Raw genomic sequence first — 19,283 nt, 5'->3', positions numbered from 1 at the left:
CCGCGGGGCTGGCAGGCGGCCGGGCAGCGGCTTCACCCCGCCGCGCCTCGCATGCGCGGGGAGCCCGGCGCCGGCGCGGTGAGGCGGCGGCGCAGGCGCTCGGGGTGGGCGGCGGGGCAGCTCCTGCGCTGACACCTGCAGCATGTGCCAGGAGCTGCAGCGGCAGCCGCCGCCTCTGCCTCTGCGCGGCGCGGCCGCCCCGCTCCGGCGGCGGCGGCGGTGGTGGCGGTGCAGGAGGAGGAGGAGGTGGTGGTGGCGGCTGTGGAGGAGCAGCAGCAGCAGCAGCAGCAGCTCCGCTGGCTCCGAGCGGCTGCCGGCGTCCCTGCCTCCCGCCCGGCAGCGCCTCGCAGGTGAGCGTTGGCCGCCGCCGCCGCCGCCGCCTGTTGCCGCGCGGCCGTTGGGGAGCCCAACGGCCGCTGCGCCCCGCTCCGGGGGGTTGGCGGTTAACGGCTGAGGGGCTGAGGGGATGAAGGGATGGGGAGCGCCTCAGGGAGCCGGGAGGGGTCCCGGAGATGGGAGAGCCCCCCCCGGGGAGCGCCTCAGGGCTGGCGGCCAAGCGGTGCAAGTTCTGCAAGTTGCCGTGGCCGCTGTGGGGATGCGGGGGTGAGTGAGGGCTGAGGGGCTGCCCTGCCGCGGCTCTGCAGCTGCTCGCTGATTGCCCAGCGCAGCACCCGGCTGCCTCTCCCCTACGTGCATCGCTGGGGGCTCGGTGCTCACCTGTGCCGGCCGCTGCCTGTGAGCCAGCGTGAGGTACAAGGCAGTGCCATAGTGCCATCTTACAGCCGCGTCCTCACGCTGGTCCTCAAAAGAGCTCGATCCTATTAGCACGTCTCAGGGTGTTACCCGGCCGCCAGGTCCCTTCCCGCGTTTCTTCAAACCCAGCTCGAGGTCTGTGTGTGTGTGTGTGTGTTTTACGTCGGTCTTCTCTTCATTTGTCACGAGACGGGGTTGCGATCCGAAGAACTGCATGCCTAAAAATAAACCTCTCCTCGCTATAAAAAAAAGTCACACGTAAAACAGCAGCTCCTGACCCAACCTCGGCGCGCTGTGGCTGCGGTCGGAACGAGGCGCTACGGTTTTGCAGCGGTAGAAGTAAAGGCAAAACTAGGCACGTGCGCACGCTGTGGTCAGAGGCAAGTGGCTAATTCACAGATGTAATACTAGGGATGCGTGGCTCCGCAGTGGTGTGTAACTATTTCCACAAGCAGGTTTTGGTGTGTCACTGTTTCTGTGCACCCGTGCCTGAACTATGCATGCTCAACCATGGTGGATTCAGCGCTCTCTTGGAAGCACCTCAGGCCCCCATCGTGACCTCAAGCATGTGGCTGTCATCGCTGTGTGGCAGCGTGACCGACTGATTCCACAACTGGAAATCTGGAAAAAAGCACAGAGTACGCTATGGGAAGGTGCTGGGCAGCAGTCTATTGAGGTTTAGAGAAAGGCGACGGATGGATTTATTGTTTTTTGTTTGGCTTTGGAAGATTTAGTCCTTCATTAATGATTTCCTTGACTTCTGCAGTCGTACGCTGTCAGACTGGAGGATAGATGATCTCCTCCTGTCCATTTTACTCAGTGTAAGTCTATTCAGAATAGCCTTTAATGGTCGGCACTGATCTAACTGCCATGCCAGGCAAATAATTGCACTGAGATCAATGAACATATACTGACACGAAACCGAAAAGAAAATCGGTCTCATGGTATTTCATATTTGTATACCTGAAAGTCAAAAATAGCTGTCATAAACACAGTGTATCATTTCAGGAAAAAAGAGTCGATGCCCACCTTACAGTTGTCCAAAAAGTTTCTTTCTTCCGTTTCAGCAGCTTTTGGTTAGGAAAGTGAAGGCAGCAGTCTTGGAATGAGAACTATTCTGCAGAAACTTTTTGTTCCAGTGACTAATCTCCTTCTCTTTAATTCCGTGGTCTTAATCTTATTTTGCCCATGTACCCGCTATTAGCATTGGCCAAGGACTGTTTTCTTAGACGGGGCCCCTTAAGTTTGTCGCCAGGTGTCGCAGGGTTAATTCTAATGACTGTGCTTTAAACTGTTGCTCTTTGCGTTAATTACATGTGTTCCTATCTCTAGGCACAACAGCCAAATGTAAGTGGTGTGCACTGTTACATTCCAATTAGTTTTGCTGTGCAAACGTGGATTGTAGTTGACGGGTAAGTCTGACATGCACTGCGTGGCTTGTCGTGTTTTTCCTGGAGAGAGGGGGGTCTTGGGCCTGAGTCACCGTGGAAGAACATGGAGCCCCGTAGGCACAAAGCTGGTGCAATGGAGTGATGAGTCAGACCTCTTATCTTTAAATTTGGTATTGTGTGGTATTCAGGGACTGGGTGCATTGTGTTCATTGTGTACCTAGGCAAGTAACTAGCGAGTGAAAAACTCACTCAGACAATCCTCTGCCTCTGCGATGCCTTTTCTTTGCAGAGCTGATCCTCCTTCCATCGAAGTAAAAAGCTGTTGGTTTGGATCATGGGGGAAATCAGGGTTTATCAACTTGCTGAGCAGATCAGGTCTGCCAGGCAATGTGTTCGTTTCCTACGTTGTCTCAAATCCAACAGCAGTATGACCTAATGCTCGCATTTTCACGTTACGCGTTGTAGATTCGCATCAGCGTTCTTAGAGTTCTGAAAGTGGATCAAGAGTAGAGGAGTAAGAGCAGCATTCCAGCTCCCTAGGTCCCAATATCTCTCTGTGGTGGGTGTTGCTGTGGACTGACAACTTTGATTCTAGAGATTCCAGAGGAAACTGGTGTTACTGCTAAATTAAGAAAAATGAAATTTCTTAGAGATAGTAGCCTCAGGAATATGTTAAACAGTGGGAGTGAAGACTGCTCACGCAGCTATTTTCAGGAACAAAACAAAGCCTTATGTCAGAGGTGTCCTCAGTTAGGCGCTCATTCTGAACTTCCTTGAATGGTAATCGTTAATAACACCATCTTCTCGAGCTAACAGAGCATGAAAATTCCTTCATTTATAATCATTTAGCGGCATGCTTGAAATTCTGTCCACTTACGCAAACAGCACAGGAACAACACTTTTGCTGAAAATCAGGATGGGGGTGGGGGATGGACATGCAGGCAGGGGGGCAATTGTGTGGGGAGTAATCCGAATGGCTGGGAAGAGTATAATGCAGAGGCTCGCTCTCCTGCTTCATGGCAAAAGCTACCAGAGAGAGTGTGCTGGAAACATTATATGAGGCTTTTGCTTGAAAATTGTAGCAGAACATTATTGATCTGTATATTTTTAAATCTCGTGAATGTCACCAGTCACCATTTTGTGATCACGACAGGCATTAGCACTAGTTTGGGAGGGGGTGTTGATGGTCTTGGGAAAAAAAATAGTCTTCTCACATTGTCTTGAATTGGAAAACTGTTACAATGAAGACATACTGGAAACCATGCTGGAAAGATGTGCAATTTAGATCTAAATCATATCAACTCCAATCAAGTATAAATGCTTTATTTGTTTTAAAGTTAGCAGGTACACCTCTGTGTTCTCTAGATGTATAGATTTCTAAAATGTTACATGTGGAGAAATACAACCTGCTATCAACACAGGGAGGGTTCAGCAGTCTCAGCAGTTGAGATGAAATGCAAAGCCGCTTGCAAGAACTTGGAGGTGCCAGTAGTCTGTGTGTCCAGGCGTGGAGATCAACAGACCTAAGACCAGTTCATGAGGAAAGTGATGCCAAAACTTTGGAGATTTCCAGGAGAAAACGTATCAAGTGTAGAGATAGAGGTCTAAGAAAAGCCTTTAAATACACCATTTTTGGGTTTAATTACCTTAGAATTGGAACACCATAAAGTTGCAAGGTGATAGATTAGCATTTTGCTATTAACTTCAGTAGAGCCAGGGTTTTCCCTACTACTTAGGATAACCAGGACTGAAATATTTGGGGCCAAATTCCTCTCTCATTTATGATGATGTAATTCCAGTCCCGGTGTATTTTCTTCCTCGCAGTGAAGAGAAAGAGCTGACAACTCTACTAGCTATCTGCAGCATATCCACAACTCCTGCTAGAGAACATAATTACTGCGTAGTGCTCCAGTGTGCTATTCAAAACCCTTACCATTAACTCTGTCATGTCATCGTGTCCTCCTCTCTCTGCTATGTGTGTGCTGGTGCTGTGAGAAGTACTGCAGACAGTCCACATACTGGCGGGTATGCCACAAGGACCTGCAGGGAAATCCTCACCTGCCTCTTTTGCTGTACAGTGGCTGCGTTTCTGTAAGGGTGCTCTGTGTAGCCAGAGCAGCTTGTACAGAGAAATGCAGAGACTTCTGTAATTGTTCAAATGCGATTACAACTCCACAGAGTTCCACCCTATAATGTACAAGGTACAAAAATGAAGGCTCTTTTTAGTTAAGTCATCTACCAGACTGATGCCAAGAAGCAATGCGATATCTCAAATTATTTTTATTTCTATTTTTTGCAAACTTCTTAGCTGGAAGAGATGTCAGAAGAGCCAGGGGTGGAGATCTACAAAAACAGAGTAGACTCAGGTGGAATTTCCTCGCGTAGTGGTCTGGATGTCTCTGCTTATTTTATTTAAAATGAAATCCAAACTTCAGAAGCATGCTTGATTTTCTTTTCTCTTGGCGCTGACAAGCTCTGCCTTGGCTTTGTTGTCTAAAGAGGTAACAGCAATTAAAATGTGATGTGACAGCGACTTCTATGAACTGTTTTGTGATGTAAGAATCATAACGTAAGATTTTTTCTGACATGATGAAAATTAACAGGGGAAAGGAAATCTTTCAGCATTACCAGGGCTTTTCAGCAGCTCAGCCGGAGCTTCCTCCTGCTTGCTAACAATGGCGTGTGAGTTGAGGCCCATCCAACTGGCAGAACTCCTCTATAGCGAGGTCTGACCGTGTCGGTTTAAGCAAAAGCCCGATACCAGTTTGCCCTTGGGCCTTCCTGGGGAACAGAGGAGCTCCTGGTGTTGTGCCAAAGTGTGCTTGTCATACTTAAGGGCGACTAGATGCAATGAAAGCAACGAGACCACGCTGAGCTGTGCAGCTTGGGTGGTGCCAAAGGGTGGAACTGTTCTTGCACCCTGCCCTTGGTGCCTGCAGGGTGGGTGAGCAGCCTCCAGAAGGAAGAGCTGCGTCCAGCAGTTCCGGGCATCTTGGTTGTGAAGTCCATGGGCTACTGGAGAAAAGGAAAGGCAGAAGATAATTCAACTGTTTTTCTGGAATGCAATTATTGCTATGAAAAGATTAAAACCCAAAGGAAAGCACAACCCACCTGTCTTCAAGTAATAAAGATGAAACCACATACAGGGAAGGAAAGAAAAGATCAGCTTCCATCAGAAACTGAAGGGGGAGCAGAGGGAGCTAGTTGGCAGTGTGATCTTTCTGGAAAGATTTGAGCTGACTGAGATCTGATGCGTGTTGCTCTGATCTTGACCCCAGCTCCTGGGCAGCTGTAGTCCCTCACCAGGTCTGTACGCACAGGAGCTGTCTTGTTGCCCGTTTGTTTATGCCCTTCTGCCTCGCAGAATTGCCCTGTGTGGCGGCTGTTTGCATCTATTGAACTTTCTCTCAGCCGCTCTGTTGTACTTGATTGGAACCAGAGTTAAAGTTAAATGCCGGTTGGGCTGTGCTCCGCCGCACAGTCATTGTCCCCAGGAATCACAAAGTAGGTCTTGACGGCAGCCTGAAGGAGCAGGCAGCTCTCCTCTGTTCTTCCCCCTTTGAAGCGCTCTTTGCTTTGGCACGCCTGTCAATGAGCCTGCCCGGGTGGTTGTGCCGCACAAACGGGAGCTGCGCTGCGAGGCTTGCCGCCCCGAAGAAAGAAGCAGGGCTCTTGGCTGCCCACCAAAGCCCATCACGGCTTGACAGCTACGCTTTAATGAAACGGACCGACCAACTTCTCGGCGGGCAGAGCGCCAGCCCAGCAGATGGGCCTGAATGTGGGCAGCCAGCAAAGCGGCTACATACGTGTAGACGCAGAGACTGTATGTACGGGTGCAATAAATGGGGATCTTTTCAGTTTGGGAAGGGCTATCCAAATGAAAGACTGAGCTCTCGAACAAAGAGCCTGAAAAGAGACTTCTTGTGGCGAGGGGATGCGTTAGGGTGCTCGGAGGGGGGATCCGTACTTCCCTTGTTGCTCTCTGCTTGCTGTTTTGCAGGTTATATAATAAACAAAGGAGGCTGTTTAGTCTTTGAATCCAGGCACTCTTGTTACTATAACAGAGAAATTGGAAAACAACGCTTTACTGCAGTGAATCCTTTCACAAACCCGTTCGAAGCTCGGAGCCTACCAGGATGCTCACTACTACAGTGAGTTCAGTGAAAATCTGTGCGTGCCATGCTTTTCTTTTGGAGTTAATTACGGTATGAAGTATTTCACTGAACAGGAGTTACATAGAAATCAGTTACCAGTAATGAGTAGAGAATGTAACAAAGCTTTGCATATAGGTACAAGCCCTAATGCTTCCAAATCTGGGCATGGTCAGCCAGTGAGTAAATGCTGGGCTCCTTCCATAGATGGCTGTCAGCTGCCCCCTCCCCCGTGGAGGCCACATAACCATTGGTAATTAAACACTTACAGGTCCTTCAAAGAGCTAAATGTTAGCTGAGCCTCTACAGAAGGGACACAGAAAAGCAAAATGACTTGAACCTGTCTGCAGAGGGATTGGATTTCCGAAGCCTGTGTCTCTGGAGGCCTCTGCCTAATTTTATCAGTGCAATGCTGGAGAATTGCCAAGCCTTGCTATCTCAGGTCACACAGTTTCTTGGTTGAAACTCCAGGTCTCCACATAAGGAGAGAGCACTGGTGGATTGCACGATGAATAGCATCACAGCCCCAGCTGGAAACTGCCTCAGGCTCCTCTTAAAACTTTGAAGGGTCTGTGGACACAGTTTTTCTGGAGCTTTACAGGGCAAACCAAGGATCTATGATTCTTGGCAAAATCCATAATGAGCTCTGGAAGCAATTTGCTTCCTCAGAGCTGTCTTCACCACCCCGATGGTTAGAGCTTTGTTGGTTGTTGTTTTTGTTTTTTTTTTTCCACTCTCAGTATAAAAGCAGAGATTCAGCTGTATGTTTCAAGGACCTGTAAATTAGACAGATTAGCAGAAATTACGGGGGTAAGAAATCCCTTTCAGTTTCACCTGGAGGCACACGACAGCTGTTTGCGTGACTCCCAGATCCAGCAGAGCAGCGTGTGGAGGAGGTGCCTGGGAAGCTGGTGCTCAGCCTGCAGCCGAGATGGGCTGCCAGGGAGTTTTGGCCTGGAGGAGGGCACCAGGCTTTCGGTGGGGCTGGCCTGCCTGGTGAGGGGGCCTTAACTTCTTATTCTTTTATTTCAGATGTGTTTACCATGTGACCCTGCTCGTTTTTTCCCTCCTTAAGGAGTAACCATGCATAAACACTAGTCCGGAGCAAGCAGTTTAATGGTGGCCTGCACTGCTTAATGGGAATTACAGAACTTTAAATGTGCTGCGTGGGAACTCTGCAAGTTTCTGCTCATTTAATCCAGTCTCCTTAACCTACATCTACCATTCCCTTTTTGTACAGGCTGGGGTGAACATTGCTCTTAAGTCTCCGGTGATTTTTATCAGTTGTCTTATCACCTGCATTCAGCTGCTGCTGGTGGGACTTCCACAAAAACACAGGTGCAGTCCTGCAGAGGACTGGGAAAGGGAAAGGCAAAGAAAAACAGGATGGTGGAGGAGGGCTGTGAAAAGGGGAAGGTGGGGTGGAGAAATGTGAGATGTGAGAGGAGAAGAAAAACAAGGCAAAAGGGAAAGGTAGAAGGAAAGAAAGGAAAAAAAATTAAACCAAATTTTTTAAACCAATTTTTTAATTAAAAAATTAAAAAATTAAAAGGAAAGAGGGAGAGGAGGGGAAAAAAAACACAACAGTTCATCAGATGAAAAGTACTGCACTGTGTTAACGAATATAAATACAAGCTAACACTCAGTTCTTTTTCTCTTGATGTGACGGCGCAGGGCTCACCTTGCAACAGCTTCTTTGGGAAAAAGGTCTCATTTGACCTCATGGGACTACTCAAGTCACTTGAGAAGACCTTTGCAGGGCAAAGGGCAATGTTAAAGAGCAGCAGGTTCAAGGTGCATCTGTTTATGTCAACAGATAGGATGCCGATTTCCTTTTCATTACTGAGTCTGCTGAGGTAGGAATACATTTGTCCTCAGTTACGTGCTGGCACTGAGAAGAGTTGCTGCATGTTTTAGGGCTGCAGACAGACACACTGAAAGCTGAGCTGTATCACACCCTGCTCTGTATAACCTTCTGCAGAGAAAGGTGATGCACGCTGTCAAGTACCTTAATATTAGAGGTATTATTTTTGCAGTTCCCTTTTCTGTAGGCAGATACGGAAGATCTAAAACCAGTCAGCATTCGTGAACATCTCATCAGTCTACCCTAAAAAGCACTTTGCTAATTTTTGCTTCCTAACCCATTTAATCCAGTCACGGTGAGTCTGGCATTATTATGGACAGCTGCATGAAAAGTTGTTTGCACAGGAAAAGATAAACAGTAACTGTTGTTCAAGGTTAGTAACAGAATTGCAGCTACTTTGTATATTTCTGTGCACCATGGACTAGCGGGGTCCTCCTCCTTATGTAGAAAACACATTTTGATGAAAGTTAAGTTACATTTATCTCCTTGTAGTGCTCTTCCACATTTCCACAGGGAACGCGGTGTTTCTTATGTTCGGGGAGTCCCATGGGATGTTGCTGTTGACGTTTACACTAAAATGTTGCCTATCTCCTTTTTTAAAGATAATTATTCCTGTGCAATTTGTACCTTTTTTTTTTCTTCCAAAGCATGAAAGCATGTGGTAGGGCATAATAAAACCTGTGATTTGTTGTGGGCAGTCAGATTTTTGATGGTGTGCTTGATTGTCAGAACAAACGACAATGGCTTCTTAGCCATCAGCTCTATTCCAAATAATTAATGTAGTGTTAGTGGCCTTAGTGAAGAAATGGGCTGTATTAGAGTGCCTGCGAAGCACGGAAACCTACTGTGCCTTTCTGTCATAAAAAGGGCATGCCTGTGCTGTAGATCCTATGAAGAATTTGTGGAGATACTTGAAAGGATAAAACGCCGTATAAATTCCTAAAGTTCAAAGAGAAAATACCACTCAGGATAAAAAAAAAAAGGTGGGGGGGTGGGGAGCTTAGCCCAGCAGCGGCTTAACCATACATGGCAGATCTTGTGCTGAGTCCTGTGCCATCGGTGCAAATGCCTCTGGGGTTCACCACGTACCCTGATGGAAGGACTGGGAGGAAGACTGAGAACACTGGCCTTGGAGGGGCAGAGGGAGAAGGCATGTGTTTGCTGATAAGTGATGCTGGTTCTCTGGGCAGGATGTGAACAGGAAAGGTTTAAGACGCGTACGGCTAGATCTGTCTTGCATTTCCCCTGAAAATGCCTTTTAAAGGCATTAATATGTATTTATCAGTATTACTGCAGAAGTATTAGGCCGGAAATAAAATTGGGAGCTATACAAGTCAGCAACTCTGCTATCCTAATGGAAGGGGAGATCACGCCAGGTCTGAACGGATACTTTTGAGAAATGAGACTTTGTGAATGTAAGTCTCAAAAATGAGCAGGTATGATCTCTTCCATGTGCCGTGTAATAACATGAACGTCAGATCAAAGATCCTCGCCCTCAGGCCATGAGGATAATCAAAAGTTCAGCAAAAAGGCTGGTTTAGAGGTGATGCTTCTTTCTCTCATCTCTATATGTGTCCTGGATGTGGCTGCTTCCTTTTCTTGCCATCCCTTGCCCTCCCAGAGAAACACGCCATTGACCAGGCAGCCCAGTAATTCCCTTATTCCCCAGCACAGAGCTGCTCTCCTGTATGCCCAAGCTCTCCCCTTCTGCCTGTGGGGCTTGGATTTAAGCAGCTGTTTCTTATCTCAGCCCCTGCTGCACATTGACCATGCACGCACATTATCTCCGTAACTCATTCACACTCGTTGTCACACAGAGCAACGCAAACCTCAGTGGCTGTTGCCGTAGGAGATGTGCTGGGACAGCTTTCCTGGTTGCCCAAGGAAGGGAAGGACATGGAGGCACTGTAGTGAGTGGCCGTATTGATCCCGGGAGCTGTTTTGGGCAGCTAACCAGTGCTCGTGGTCCTTGCTTCCAGTAGTGTGAATGCTTGGCCACTAGGAAATCATGTAGGGAATGCCCTAGCGTTAAATAAGGTGCATATGGACACGTAGCAGTAAGTGTGTCCTAGGCACGGATGTGGGAGGCTGCGGTGGCTGCTAAGGCAGGTACGATTATTGGAGGCCATGTCATGGCGTTGGGGCCTTTTTTCATTACAATAGGCATGGAAATGGTTCACAGAGCTTTTCTGTATTGGTAGGGGAAGGGAGAAGCGTGGAGCCCTGTCTCTGTTCGGAGACTGAAGCGTAGATTAAAGGCACTCCCCTTTTCCCCATGGTTTTGGTTTCAGGAGGCTGTAGCAATGTATTATAAGCAGTCGCGGGAGCTTTAGTGACAGCTGTTTTGCTTGAAAGCCTGTATCTGCCAGTGTCTGTAACATGATTTGATGTAATCCTTTGGATTTCCTCATGTTTAAAAAAGCTGCAGAGCCTTTCTTGCCTACCAAAACACATTTAACAGTTGAAATTTTAGCAGCGAGTATTTCTAAAGTCTACCATTTTGCATATCCTCTGTTTGATGATCCTACTGTTTATGTATTTTTAATACATCTCTCACATCAGTCTGAACATCCAATTAAGGACATAACTTTGGAAAATATGAGAGTTGGGGGGTGGGGGGAGAGCAGAAGTCAAATAACACTACCAGAAACCTTAGTAGTCTAATTTCCCATACACTGTTTGCTGCTCAAAACCGAGCAAAAATATTTAAAACCCAAGTTGTCTTTCATGGCAGACTTCATGCCTATGAGTCAATCTCATCTTACTACTCAGCTACCGAGCAAATTTGTCCTTGAAACCCAAATTTCCCATACATCACTGACGTATGTTTAGCAAGACCTTGAAATTACGCAATAGCGGGAGAGCTGAAAGCTGCTGCCAAATCTACCAGCTGGTCCTGGGCGGCTGGAGCTGACCAGGAGCTGCAATTTTGGGCATTGCCGTGCTGCAGGCAGAAGGCAGCAGCGCTGCTGCCTGGGCCCCTGGCACCTTGCTGCCCCCTTGGCCAGGTGAGGAAATGTAGATTTACCCAAGAGAGCAGCATGTGGGGGTGTTGTTCCCCTGACGTTGGCTGGGCTGTCACTTTTGTCACGTTTTGGTTGCCCCAGATGGTGCACTTTTTCTCAGGGAGCTGTACTGGAAAGAGAGAGGTCTGCACTGTTGTGGTGGGTCCTGTGGCACGCTGCCCCTCTCAAAATGCAAGGAGGGAGAGGGGGAATGTAGCCCCTGATTTTAGCACTCCAGAGTTAGCTATTCTGAAAACAAGTCCCAGGCAATTGATTTTGATACTTCTTTTTTCCCCCAAAGGACTTTCTGTGGTTCTGACTAAGAGAGAAAAACAGTGTTGGTCCTGTAACTGGTGTTAGGATTTACATCCCAATTAGCTGATATCAACACATTTATTTTTGCTAAGCTACAGACCTATAAACTTGTTTGTTTTTTTATTATTTCCAGACCCACTTATCCAAAACTGCCAGCATCTTTTTGGATGATTCCCACAGGACTTTGGGAGGTGGGGAAAAGGGTATTTTTTTGTCATGGTGTTCCTTTATTTGCTTTTTATCTGCTTCTTTCCACTGAAATGACAGCAAAGGTTGCGTGTTGTAGTTAGCTCTTTGTGTATCTGTTTTCATCTAAGGACTACAAGATACTGGGCCAATCTACATTTTTGTAGTAGTCTTGAAATGCAGTAATCAAAAAGGATTTATTGCTTTGTTCACAAAGCCTCAAACAAAAAGGAGAGTGAAACTTCCCGGGTCTCTTCCTATCTGCTTGTCTAAGTCTAACGAATCTTTTGTTAACCAGGAGTCAAAAATCCATTAAGAGTATTTTTGCTCTTTTATGCTCTACCTCGTACTTCTACCTCTGTTTGGGTAGACCTTGATATAGTTGTTTTCCAGTGGCTGGAACCAAATTTGTGAAATGCCATTAAGTGTCATTGAAATGGAAGCTCCAGCTTACGCCCTTACGCAGCCCATGAGTACACAGACATTTGTTGGTGTATGTTACGTGAACAGTTAGATCGGCAGCTCGGACCTTTCAGAGGATCTTCCCTGTTTTTCACAGCTTACATTTCACAGTTTATTCCTGTGGGGTTTTCTTTGTTTGTTTGTTTTAATGAGACAATCCTCCCTTACCTTGAAGGAGCCGAGTGTTTGATGTGACTTTGTTCGGGGAAGTGGTAGCACCCGCTTGCATACTAAGCATGAATCATCAGTGTCATTAGATACTCAAGTGTTTTAAGTGGATCTCGATATATCAGGCTCTGCTCCATATAGTCTGTGCATCTGTATTAACCGGGTTTCTTAACTATTGTGTTTTTCTACTTGACAAATTCTCAGCAGAAGCATGTACAGCAGTTGCTTCTAAAAATGCCACATTTGTAACTGGTAACTGTGCTGTTACTGGTGGTTTGTTCTGCGTGTATTCTATATTCACGTTCTATTTTAAAATCTCCCTTTTAAAAAGAAAATGCATGGAACAGTTATCAAGAAATGCTGCAGAGAGCTACCACAGTCCAGAAGAATTTACAGCAGAATACAAAGCAGTGCAGCTAATCTATGTCTCCTCAAGCAAAAGAGCTGTGTAACACACAATCTAGACAGCAGAGGCTTAGCTCCATGAATTCATGTAGCTCCACTGAAGTCGCTTCTAAGAGGATCGGCCCTGACTCTGAGCATGTTCCTTGTGAAGCTATTCATCATGCAGCACCCAGCACATGCAGCTGGGGCAGGATCAAACGGCATGTGCATCAGAGAAGGGAAATGCATGCCTGAATACATGCATGGCTGCAAAGGTAGGGTGACTGAATTTCTTAGCATTTTAGAGGGTGGGGGGGAAGGAGACAATGACAATTCAAAAAAAAAAGTCAGGAATCAATATTCAGGAAGCTTTTTGAAATTGCTGCGTATCACAAAAAATAACAAGTAGAAGGTCAAAGTCCTAAGACCACGCACTGAGATGATGAGAGGCCCTTTCAAATGGGGTGGAATCCATGTCTACATTAGTCCTTGTTTCAGGAAAAGGGAATATTTTGAATGTCAGGAATTATTCTATTTTTCTCAGCAATCTGACTGAGGATGAGTACCTTTCCCACTTGTAATTTAAGTAATATTAAGTCAGCTTGTTTCTCAATGCCAGGCTTCAAGTCCTACGCAGGTGCAAGTTCATCATTGTTGAATTTACCAGCCAAGTGAACTCTCTCCTTTGGTATTTAACTACTGCATCCCTCATCACATCGCCCACTGCTGCAAGTAACGATTTGTTTTTGTCAGATTTAGACCTATTTAATAGCAACCTCAAATAATAAATGCTTCTGTTTCTGTCAATCAATACCCCTTCTTTATAACTTTTTCAACATAAGGTCAAAAAAAAAAAAGACATTGTTAAAACTTTGGGAGCTGATGCTAGAGCTCACTTCCACTGACAGTCTCTGCATACAGTCCCAGCTGGATTAGCATGAGCCAAATGCCAGGTTAGCCCCTGGTTGTAGAAAGGCTTCTCTAGGCTGAATAATAATAATAACAATTTGTGACCTTGCATATTTAGACCCATGTTTCATCCACTTTTTTCCTCTTTTCTTGTGCTGAGTACTTCAGATGATCAAAAATATCTGGCAACCCTTTTTTGCTTGTTTGTTTTATAAGTATTCTTTTGAACCGACAAGACATGAAATCCTTGGACCAAAGGACAGAATTTGTTAGTAGGTTACAAGTGTCTGAAAGTGGAAATGCTGAATATATTTACCTCAGCCATGATTTCACTGCCATAATAAGATTTTTTGCTCTGCTGCATGCACCAGGACTTTAAGATTATATTAGCTTACTTCGAGCTAAATCCAGATAGGGGATTTTGTTACAGAATATGCAAGGAGAGGTTTGTGGCCCTAGAAAGTCTCTTCAGTTCCTTTTTTTTAAGAAGATACTGGCTGGCTGGAAAGCCAGGGGACTGTTATGTAGTGTTTTCATGCAATCCCAGCTAACATGACGGTGACCTTCCTGCTCACACCCACGTGTGGCTCCCGAGGACCAGGCAGTATCTTGGTCATGCCTCTCCCAGGCAGCCCTCTGCTTTCCCTTCGGGTTGCTTGGTGTAGATCTCTCTGCTGAACCTTGCGGTGACCAAACAGGTCCGAAGTCAGTGAGCAGCGTGTGCTTTGCACAACGCCCTCATTGAGCCCCTGCTACAAAGCCACAGTGGTGGCAGAAGAAGCAGTCGTGGGCCAGTACAGCCTGTACCGGAGGTCACCCGCACATACGGTACAAGCGCCTAAGTAAACCCTTGTGTTCCCCCTCGGTAGGAGCATCCACAATGGCTGGAGCTTAACTACTATCATTTGATGATTCATTTGCAGTGCTTATTTTCTAAAAATTGCATAGCCTGTTCTCAAAAGCAACGCAAAGAAAAAGGCAGCTGTTATGAAAAGAGAGGAAGAAAAACTCCACATACAAAACACAGAGCTTTAAAGAGCCAACCCCACATTGTTAGGGTAGGAAAAAAACAACAATTTGCCCTGTCTTATCCTTGAAAAAGCTCAGAAATAGAGTTATATTTTTGAGGCACTACTCATACATATTTTAGACAACTAACTGAAACACTTGTGAGTCTTAAGAACATATGTATTTGGATTTGGTCCTGACTGACATTTCTTACTTTTGTGAGTTTCACAGAGAACAGAATAGGGAATTTTTTCCTGTGGTAACAATGAAAGTCTTTTATATTCAAGTGCTAGTGGATTTCAGTCATGTCATTATGATACTGAAACAAACCCACTGCTTTATAAGGGTAAGAAGCATCAGAACTGACCAGTCCAAAGTTTACTCTTGTTGTATCACTGGATATGAAGACTTTCAATGCTGTGTAATGTTTTTCAAAAAATACTTATTTCTGTGCAAACAACTGACGAGCAAAAAAACTGTAGCTGAAACTTCCCATTCAGAAATTCTGTAACACTTCATATAGGAATTCATGATTGAGATAAAACTTTGACATCTCCAAATTCATTTTTTTTTCTTTCATTTGTCTGAATTTTAGATTTCTTCTTCCTGAAAAAGAAAACTATTGTTCCTCTCCCCCATGTCTCCCAATAGACCAGGCTGCTCAGCCTGGGGTTGTGTGTGTCTGGATGTGTCAGGGGCGTGCAGCCTCTGTGCCCGGGGGGAGCTCTGCTCTTGCTGCTGAGTCCAGTTGACAAGGCACCAAAATCAGGTCTAAATCAGGACCAAAGTCCAGGGAGGTACTCCAAAGCCCAGAGAGACACAGCTTATCCCCAAACAAAATGTTCGGTGTGCCCTGAAAGTGATGTATTTTCCTGTGTGAATTAAGCATGCCTTTTAATGAAGTACTTCAGGGAGAGGTTGCTGATGGAAGATTCCAGTTTTCAGCGTAAGGTAAAGTGCTTCCTTGGAAAACCTCCAGCTGTTCTGTTTGGTTCTGCTGACCAGCTCTCTTCTGAGGTTCTTATATTCCCATTTGCATGTTTTACCTGGGAAATGTTTTTTTGCAAAGGATTCTCTTCTTCTGAGATGTGCTCCCTCTTCTTAGGAGTAGGGAATGAAGGAAGCAGTGCTGCTTCTCGAAGAGGAAGAAAGGCATCACAACGTAATACATTTTCTTGCAGACTGATACACATTTATGTTGCAGGTCCTGACCAACTTGAAGCCCAGAGAAACAAAAATCCCTGCCTCTGTGTGTGTAGCTAAGGGAATAACCCACAGGATGAGTCATGAATGCAGCATTACTAATGACCCTACCCACACCACAGCTGCTGAACCTTCCTGCAAGGCAGAATCAGCCGCAGACCTCCCCCAGATGCCAAGAACATCTCATCAATACTCCCTGCAGCTGATGATCTCTGACAGGCTTTCAAACCTGGCCCCCACCTTCTAGCTGAGGAGCCTGTGTGGGGACTCAAAAAAATCTGTTCCCTGCCCCATGCGTGACGGGACCCACCCACGTCCTTTCCCTGGCCTCAGCTCCTGTGCCATGAGATCCCACAGCCCCCGGTAATCATCGTACCGCTGATTTCACCTCTAAGTCATGAAGCTGCGGCAGGGGATCACACTACATGAGTGAATGCATGCAAATAAATGTAAAGCACACAGAATGGGGTAATTTCTGCAATCTTAATAATGTGGCTATGTGCCTATTAGCATTTTCTTTGATGGAATAGCTTTCCTTTGGCGTAGGGCAGCATATATTTTTTTTAATGACCTTTGTAAAGGCAATTCATGAAAAAAGGATAGAAATAGTGCAGTGTTGTTTCTGGATTGGGCTAAAAATCATTTTGCAGCTCTTGTTAAACAAGCAGCATTTCTGCGAGGGCAACACAAAATCTGAGTTGAAAGTGGAATTAAGATCCAAAAAAGGGCGCGTAGAAAGCTAGGATTAAAGAAGACAGAAATGTGAAATTCCGGCCAAAGAAGAAAAGTCTGATAAATATATTGGAAGCTTTTGATAGCTGGAAAATACATAGAAGGGCATCTCGTTTCATTTTGGCTTTTGCTTTTAGCTGTCAGTTTCCTATGACTGAGTTTTTGTTTGCATTCTAAGGAACGTTTTGGGGAATGGCGTTTCTTCTGCTTCTGACTGATCAGCCAAATAAATGTGAAGGATTTGACCTATGAACGTGAGTTCTCATGTTGTTTTCATTAAATCTAGATTAAGTCATGGATTTTTCTTTTTGCATCAAGGTCTGTCATTCTGTTTTCTCCTTTGTATTTCATTTTTCTGTTTTGCTACTGTTGCTGTTTTCTTCTGGGCCAGTGGAAGCCCGCACACACATTAGGAATAAGTCATTTTCATAAAAATCCTGGCACTTCCCATTTGCAAACCTATTCATGAGTACTGCTGCCTTTTTAAGCCCTGTGCTGTCTTGCAGTGCAGCCAGGGTAAGGATTTGCCATTTCATCACTCCCACTCTCCCACTGCTGCAAGATACTCATCCTGCTGAGCTGGAGCTACGTGAGTGACCCTTGCTGAGAGTTGCTTCTCTGCGGTTCTTCTTGTGGGTGCTTGACCTGAAAGATGCTTCTCAGAGTTGCTCAGTCTGTTACTAAGTATCTAGAGAACGTGTTTGTTTTTTGACAGAACTCATTTGTTGTGTCCAGGGGCTTTAGCAGGCCTTTCTCACAGCCCTTGCTGCCATGTTGAAGTTTCCATGAAGTGAGGTGCTGTTGCCCGCTGTATGTTGTAAGAAGAGCGGTGCTCCTGATTCCAATGCAAGCGACAGCAAGCATGCGGGCCACTTTCAAGTGTGGCTTTGTTCCCCTTTTTGTTCTTGGTGTCAGCTGTGAGAAAACAGAGCTTTGTGCACATTGAAGAAGGCCACTCCCAGGTTATCTGTGCTAAGCTATTGCCTCAGAGTAGTTCAGAAGGAAAAAACAACCACGGGCTTCACTTGATACTCCTGGAGCCAAAGGCTGCAGAGTTGCTGCTGAAGACTCCATTCTCTGGTGTGACTGTGTACAAAACCTTTGACCTTAAGTCAAGGAAAAAGGTAATGGTTCCCAGCCTGCTGAGATGTGGTTTGGAGAGACCAAGAGGTTTTTCAGGGTCTGGGAAAACAAGGTGGGGTAAAACAGACCTTCACTGCCGTGTGAGTGAACAGTTGCTGAAAAAGATTAAGTGCTGAATTATTGGTATGAATTCGGAAACTGCACCTTTTAATCTCATGCTGGCTTCTTCTCAAGGAAGGTGGAGTTCTCAGGGCCCTGTGCAGCACTATTGACCCTTGGGATACTTCACTTATTTTCAACATACGACTTCCAGGTGGCAGAAGGCTTTCAGCTAAACCAATGTTGTCTGTTATGGTTGCACAGAAAAGCTTGGAAATAAAATACGTCAAATATAAAAATTGAAAAATGAATTTTGAGCCAGCCCTATGATTTCAGTGTGATTTGTGCTACCCATCTCCATTTTCTTTTGAAAACAAAGTCAGCATCAAACACATTTTTTAACAGGAATTAGTTTGGGCACCAAACAAGTAGCTCATCCAGAGCGTTTTAATATTGCTGTACTGCAGACCTATTTGAAGTCTAGGGCTTAATAAAGTAATTCTTAGCACTTAGGAACAGAAGTTTGGATTAGAGCTGCATATGTAGCAGTGTGCCTTAATCTGAATTAATTGATTCTGGGAAGTGAAAGTCAAGTGCATGAATCTACTGTGTGAGCAAAGATAATGGATTTTCAGTTGGGATGTAGGAGATAGCAACAATTTACATCAGTACGTGCTTATTGATATTTTCATACTTTTGTTGAAGAAATTATAGCATAAATTTATTCCTTCCTCTTCTTCTAGAATGTTTATCTGAAAATGGGAATCACTTCGGTTTTCAAGGATCATTGGATATTTACTGAGCGTATAAAACCAAAAAGTGGTAATCATATTTTAGAAGGAATCACTTGTTAACTCTTCCTTGTGTGTTATGCTGTGAATACAGGGTAGTTTGCATTGCTGAGAATTATCACAGAAGTGTGTATGGAAAAATTAAGAAAGAAAAGCTGAAAACAGGCTTAGCCAACTTATGCACTAGGTTTCGTTCTACCTTTAGCTCCCGCACCAGGAGGAAAAGTATTTCTAATCGATGACATTCCTCAGTATTTGACAAAAAGTGAAGCTACTGTGACTTCCATACTTTGCTGAGGCTGGATGAGGAGTCAGGGGACATAGAGAGAGCTGCTGTGCATGGGCAGAGCAGTGTGGAAGAGTTTGCACTAAACTTGACCCATATCAGTGCTACCAATTTGTCATTCTTCACAAACATAAGAGGCATCACGCTGCTGTCTGCCTGCCCAGTGGTGCTCCAGGAAATGTTGAAGGCTAGTGCAATGAAGAGGCTTAGTAAAGGGATTGATTATTTCTTGTTTTCCCCCTTCCCTCCAAGTCTGTTTCATTCTTGGCAGAGACGGTTTCACCTTTCAGAACCAGCCGCGAGGGCATCATTCACCTGCGCTCCTCTGGGATGAGCTTGCTTCATGAATACAGCAGCAGAGCTGAAATGTGCATGGGACTTGTAAAGAAGGGGGGTAAAACAGATTTGATGACTGAGTTCTATCCTGTGTGCGGGCCTTGGCTAGTAAAATCCTTAGCAATAAAAATACAACAGATATATTGAAAGGGTATCC

At 45.5% G+C, this 19,283-nt stretch overlaps 1 protein-coding gene across 1 annotated transcript in view; it reads left to right on the top strand.

Annotated features, from left to right (window-relative positions):
- Positions 1 to 118: 118 nt before the first annotated feature.
- The window catches only part of DTNA (dystrobrevin alpha), a 217,152-nt gene continuing 197,987 nt past the window's right edge, over positions 119 to 19,283 (top strand). The window contains exon 1 of the mRNA XM_068671740.1: positions 119 to 350. The gene's annotated coding sequence lies outside the window, so the exon portion shown is untranslated. The remainder of the gene's footprint in view (positions 351 to 19,283) is intronic.

Source organism: Anas acuta, chromosome 2 (assembly GCF_963932015.1).
Source record: "Anas acuta chromosome 2, bAnaAcu1.1, whole genome shotgun sequence".
In the NCBI taxonomy this organism is placed as follows: domain Eukaryota; kingdom Metazoa; phylum Chordata; class Aves; order Anseriformes; family Anatidae; genus Anas; species Anas acuta.
The sequence above is the reverse complement of the archived record's forward strand: the minus strand, read 5'-3'. Positions and strand labels throughout refer to the sequence as shown.